The sequence below is a fragment of the Callorhinchus milii genome, unplaced genomic scaffold (assembly GCF_018977255.1).
Source record: "Callorhinchus milii isolate IMCB2004 unplaced genomic scaffold, IMCB_Cmil_1.0 Scaffold24, whole genome shotgun sequence".
In the NCBI taxonomy this organism is placed as follows: Eukaryota; Metazoa; Chordata; class Chondrichthyes; order Chimaeriformes; family Callorhinchidae; genus Callorhinchus; species Callorhinchus milii.
Window position 1 is genome coordinate 4,076,598 of NW_024704765.1, and position 6,184 is coordinate 4,082,781.

At 44.4% G+C, this 6,184-nt stretch overlaps 1 protein-coding gene across 2 annotated transcripts in view; it reads right to left on the reverse strand.

Moving 5' to 3' along the window:
- nol9 (nucleolar protein 9) overlaps positions 1-6,184 on the reverse strand; it is a 55,988-nt gene that overhangs the window by 22,722 nt on the left and 27,082 nt on the right. The window contains exon 1 of one of the 2 annotated variants that reach the window (XM_007897860.2): positions 594-611. The exons of the other annotated variant lie outside the window; for it this stretch is intronic. The gene's annotated coding sequence lies outside the window, so the exon portion shown is untranslated. Of the gene's footprint in view, positions 1-593; positions 612-6,184 lie in introns of those variants that run through there. 2 annotated transcript variants of the gene reach the window in all.

Consider the following 6,184-nt stretch of genomic DNA (forward strand, 5'->3'; position numbering starts at 1 on the left):
CTTCACCTTTAACTGAATGTCCTGTCCACCTTTACATACAAGTATGTAATAACATAAAACCACAGGAATATAAAGGGTTTGGTTCATCTAGGTCTTGTAAGATTGTGAATGCTTCATTGAGACCTCCTTTAAACGTTCTCTTCTCCAGTTCATGTCTCCATAGCTTCCCCTCATGACTCAGATGCCTAATTCCAATTATGAACCTTGTTGTAAGCAATACTTTAGGTGGGGCCCGACCAGGGCCCTGTAACAAGTTCAGTGTCATTTCCTGGCAGTAATGCTGTATCCCTTTAGCTTAGTGCCACGTTCCACTCTGTGCAGACCAGTTCCTCCTGCTATTAATTTTGCATTAAATACTTTACCAACTTGTGTACTGTATCATACTATTTGCTAACCCTTATAGTATCACTTTCTGTCATGCCCTATACCTCTCACTATAGCACTCTCTGAAATACCCTAAACCCCTCATTAACCCTCTGATATACTTCCTTACTGGAAATCCTACACCTTTGACTTTCTCTCAGATGTACTTCATTGTCCACACGTGTCTACATACCTGAAAAGTGATTAGCTTATGCCACTATCACTCTTACCAGTCTCTTCACAGTATAGAAAGCAGCCCCAATTCGAGGACATTTCTCTCCTTGTGATGGGGACCAGGCTTCCTCTTGGTATTGCATCCTATAGGCTAAATGAAAGATAGGCAATTACCAAATTGCCACACTTGTCCCTTCCCCACTCACTTAAGGCTGTAATTATAGTATGGAATTGATCCAGTAGAAGAATATTGAAGTCATGGCCTGCAGTGGAGGCTTGCACTTCAGGAAGATCACCTAGGCTTGGGACAAGTTCTCAGTGTTAATAGATTGGATAATTTTATCTAGTGCTGTCAAGAACAATGAATCACAAGCCACTAGGAATATGATGGTTATCCTTCAACCTCTTTGCTCCTTTGGTTTCCAGTTGGGTTTATGGGTCTGAAATAAAATAAATTAATGAGGAGTGGAACCATGATACAGTCTGGTAGCAATTACCAGCCATTTAATGAATATAAAATGATTTCATTACAGCTTTTAAGTATAATAGCACTATGGTACTTTAAAAAGAAACTTGTTTTCTACTTTTTATTGAATGGTTTTCAATAAAAATGTTTTTCCCTTTATCACCATAAAGTGTTTCCTGGGAGCACAGGTAAATGAGAAGTCCCAAGTGGAACTGGGATGAACCTATAGAAATGCTGGGCCATGCTAGCTCCATGCCAACAACCTGGATGAGTAGAATGGTGGAGCTCTCACTGTTGTGGACACCAATTACTCACAATCATTATTTCATGGGTGCTCTGGGATGACAATATGTTTCTGCACTATTTTGTTACTTTACATTAACAAGAACATGGATGTGATGGAATAAAGGGTTAATTTTGCGCTATTTATCTATGTACAGCCTTTCCCTCCACATTACTTTCTCCAGACTATTTTATCTTGCATTTCAGAATGCAGTTTCTCCATTAGCAAGCACGTCAGACCCAGGGTGGAGCCAATCTGAGCAGATTGTTATACAGTGGCTGGAGTATTATATCAGAGAAATAGGAAAAAAAACTCCCCCCACTATTTTAGAAATCAGTTTTAGACAACAACAAGATTACATTTGTATAGCGCCTTTTATATTGGGAGGACATCCCAAGGCGCTGGACAGTGTCGAAGAGGAGGGTTTTGAACAACTTGAAGGAGGCTAAGGAGGAGGTAAGGCGGAGTGATTAGGCGATGGAATTCCAGACACTCAAGAAAGAGGCTTAAACAAAAAACAGTACAAGATAGAACACAAAACAGCCACTCCTTCTCTCAAAAACTGCCTCATCAGCCAAGCAGACCGCTTACTAAGCTATATACTGCCTGTTATAGCTAAGGCTGTAAGTGGCAACAGACACATGCACTGGATGTGCTTATCCAATACGTACTTTATACAAAGGACATAGATTCCGTTTTCAGTGAGTCACTATTTGGCACACGTTCACTTAAGTGCAAACCAATGACAGTGTTGGAAAACAGCCTGAACATCATATCAGTATGAAGCCACCTCCAGAAAATGCCACTGCCAAGCTGCCATCACTGACACATCACTCCATCCCACAGTCCCTTCGCATTCTCCCTCTTCTTGCCTCCTTCAAGGCACGTCTTAAGACTCCTCTTCGACTGTGTCTTCGGTACCCTCCACAAATATACAGTCAATTCACTTTACAGTATATTCTGTGAAGCGCTTTGGGACGTCTAGAAGACGTGAAAAACGCTACATCAAATGCAAGGATTATTATTATTATTATTACCCCTACTCTCTCTGCCCTCCAACCTTCCTGATCCCAACCCCCAGCTTGGGTGCAAATCCCTGAATATCCAGCACTTTGGGATGTCTTCCCTACATGAAAGGCGCTATTAACAAAACAAGTGAACAATGAGTGATACAGTAAGATCTTTTGCTTTGAGAAAATATTCAACAGTAAAACTAATTCCAGCATTTCCACAAAATGTATGGGAAGATCTTCACTTTTTGACCTTCTGCTTTGAGTCTTCCAACATGATGTTTTCAGAATTTAGCTGCTTAATATAAACAGTATTTTAAACATTCCCATGGGGTTGTGTATTGTAAAATGGAAACACAGGAAATGGCTAAATCTAAATAGTATTTTTGTTCAGGAAAGTCAACTTTCAAAACAACGACATCTGTATGATTTTACCATAGTGCTGACTCGCGACAAACTGGCAGTCTAATACATTCACACAGTCTATCTTTGTTACTAAAAACTACATGTTGGCTACATGTTTATAGGCTTCAGAATCCAACAAAAATACAATTCATTTTAGTGCCTGCGGAAGTGACAGATGACAGCCTTTGGCTCATACACAATAGGAGATTACCCCCCTTCCATCCCCCAACAATCAACTTGGTTCAACCATTAACCCTCACAGCACCCAATGGCACAAATTCCCACCCTCACTTGTGCTCACTCCCTCAGTGATATTGGCAAATATACTAAGATAACTAATGGCGGTTTTAGGGTTTGGACACAACACTGAGAATGGGAGAGAGGCAACAAGTAACAGCTTAAAAAGCTTGAAACCAGGTATGGAATCTCCTGCTACTTATTATTTGGAGAAATGAAGAGAGGAAATGAATGTCGTTGTGGCTTCTGATGAAGTTTTCGCCATTGACTTGAGACAAAGGTGAGGTAATTGGTGATTGTTTTGAAACTATTCTGCAGGAAGTATAGGCTATCACCCAGATCTTACTATTAGCTGAAAATCAGGACTTAATCCATGGTTTCCAAGTGTGGGGTTACAAGTATATAGCAGGAGAGACAACGTTGTTTAAATTTAACATGGTGTTTTAATTTTGAATTGTTTAACATTGTGGGAAAGAACATTAAAACATTGTTCTTTACCAGAAATTCATCCCTGTCCAAGAGGCCCAGTTGGTCCCAACATGCTTTTGATTATTATAAATTCAGAACCGTGAACTTCAAGTGAGCTCAGTTATATCGTTCACTTTATTCCAAAATATTCCAGAGCAATGTGCTTCAATCAGACCCAGCCTGACGTACTGTGCTCCCTTCACCCCCAGCTCAGGCTTCTCTGCACTGGCAGGACTGTGTGCAGAGCCTCACCGCAGACTCCCTGCCAGCATTCCAGCTAAGCTGGCCCTCATTTCCCAGTCTCTTTCACATCCTCTCTTACTTCGCTATTTCTGGTGTGCCTGTACTCTCCTGCCCCACCTCCCTCTCATCCTGGCTCTGTTTGCTGATTCCTTACTTAATATACATACCGAGGTTGAGGCAAAGGTTCCATGAATTCTCCATCTCTGCCCAACCACCTCACATGAGTGCTACTGTCAGTTGCATCTGTCCACGATTCCCCAAATTCCTAGGATGAACATGAAAATCCTCCCAGTCCTTGCTAACACTGCTCTGGATATGTATGTCTGGTCTTCTGGCATTCCCCTACCCAGGGATATGGGGTCACCTCGGCCACCACAATCCCTTTATTGTACACCTTTAGCAGCAGCGGCTTATCCCTACATAACAACACCTCATGCTATTCCTCACAATGGCACATGTTTTAATGCCAACCTCTGCAAGACCACTCCAGGTATATGCAACCACAACAACCACATCCAAAATACATTTGCATAGTGCCTTTCACGTTGGGAGGATGTCCCAAGGCGGTGGACAGAGTTTCAGACCTGAGCTGGGGGTCGGGATCGGGGAGGGTGGAGAGCAGGGGGGGGGGGAAGCAGGTTGATCGAAAGCACGGTCGAAGAGGAGGGTCTTGACATGGATCTTGAATGAGGCGAGGAGGCCAGGCGGAGGGACTGTGAGATGGAGTTCAAGAGGGTGGGGGCAGAGTGGAAGAAGGTCCGCCCACCAATGATGGGGCGAGCGAGGCGGGGAACGTGCAGCAGGCCAGAGCCCGCTGAGCGGAGGGAACAGGCAAGATGGTAGGGGTTTAGGAGGTCGCAGAGGTAGGGGGGTGCAAAACCATGGAGTGCTTTGAAGGTGAGGACCAGGATCTTGAACTTTATGATGGGAAGCTAGGAAGTCTGGCGAGGATGGGTTGATATGGTCATGGAGCCTGGTGCGGGAGAGTACACGGACTGCAGAGTTCTGGATGAAGGCATTGGGAAAGCCGAAATGCAAGGAGTTTGCATAGTCAAGCCTCGATGTAATGAATGCAAGAATGAGGGTTTTGGCAGCCTGTGGTGTGAGGCAGTGGTGGAGCTGGGCATTGCTGAGGAGGTGGGGGAACGCAGAGCGGTCATGGCATAGATGTGGGGTAGAAGGGATAGTTGAGGGTTAAACAGGATCCAAGGTTCTAGACTGGCTTAGTAAGGTGGAGCAACCAGGGACTGTGAAGCTGGCAGCGCCTGAGGTGTGGAGGCGCTGACGGGAGCCAATCAGGAGAGCCTCGGTCTTGTTGACATTCAACTGAAGAAAGTTAGATCTCATCCAGGGCTTGATGTCTGGCAGACATTCTGTCAGGATAGCAGTGATCCTAGAGTCAAGGGTGGAGGCAGAGAGGTACAGTTGGGTGTCATCCACATACATGTGGAAGTTGACTGCATGTCTGCCGATGATGTCACCAAAAGGGAACATATAGATGTTATAAGAAAATAAGAACATAAGAATTAGGAGCAGGAGTAAGCCATTTGGCCCCTCGAGCCTGCCCCGTCATTCGATAAGATCATGGCTGATCTTCTGACCTAACTCTAATTACCTGCCCTATCCCCATATCTCCTAATGCCTCTGTGTTTTTAAAAATCCATCAGTCTCAGCGTTGAAGATGTTCAAGGACTGAGCATCTACAGCCTTCTGGGGTAGTGAATTCCATAAATTCACTACCCTCTGAGTGAAGAAATGTTTCCTCAACTCTGTTCTAAAAGGCTGACCCTTAATTTTCAGACTGTGACCCCTGGTTAGAGATTCTCCTGAAGAGGAGGGGACCAAGGACAGAGTCCTGAGGAACGCCGCACGAGACGGTGTGGGGGCTAGAGAAGAAACCGTTTGTGTAGATGAAGTGAAGGCGATGTGAGAGGTATGATCTGAACCAGTCACAGACAGAGCCGTGAAGGTTGAGCTGAGAGGAGAGGCAGTGGATGAGAATAGAGTGGTCAATGATGTTGAAGGCAGCAGAGAGAACAATTTTGCCATTTGTGAGCTCATAAAACCAGCCCCCCCCCCTACCCACACACTTCCCCCAGAGGACTGGCATTCACTCTGCAGGCAATGACAGACCATAGTCTCCAACTGTGAGCTGAGAGTTAAGGAGATCTAGGTGCTGCTGCTGCTGGACTTGGGAGTCTTGAGCCTTTCATTGTACATGCTGCTCCATGCTCAAAAAAGGAGAGAAAACTGTCTTGAAAAGAAATCAGTCAACCTCCAAATACCCTCTCAGAGCTTTCTCGCAGGTAGTTTTGCAGAATTCTAAACTGAGTAACATTGAGACCAAGTTAGTGGTTTGAATTCTGGTCTGTGTTGAATTAATTAAGGTGAAATAAGATAGGTAACATGACTTCCTAATTCAGAAGGACTGTCTGTATGTGGTGAGTGCACTGAATTGGTTACTGTTGAGATAAAACAAGGCCAATGAGTTGACCACTGTGTTGCATCTAGTGCTCAGAGGGTTAAAGTCTTCCA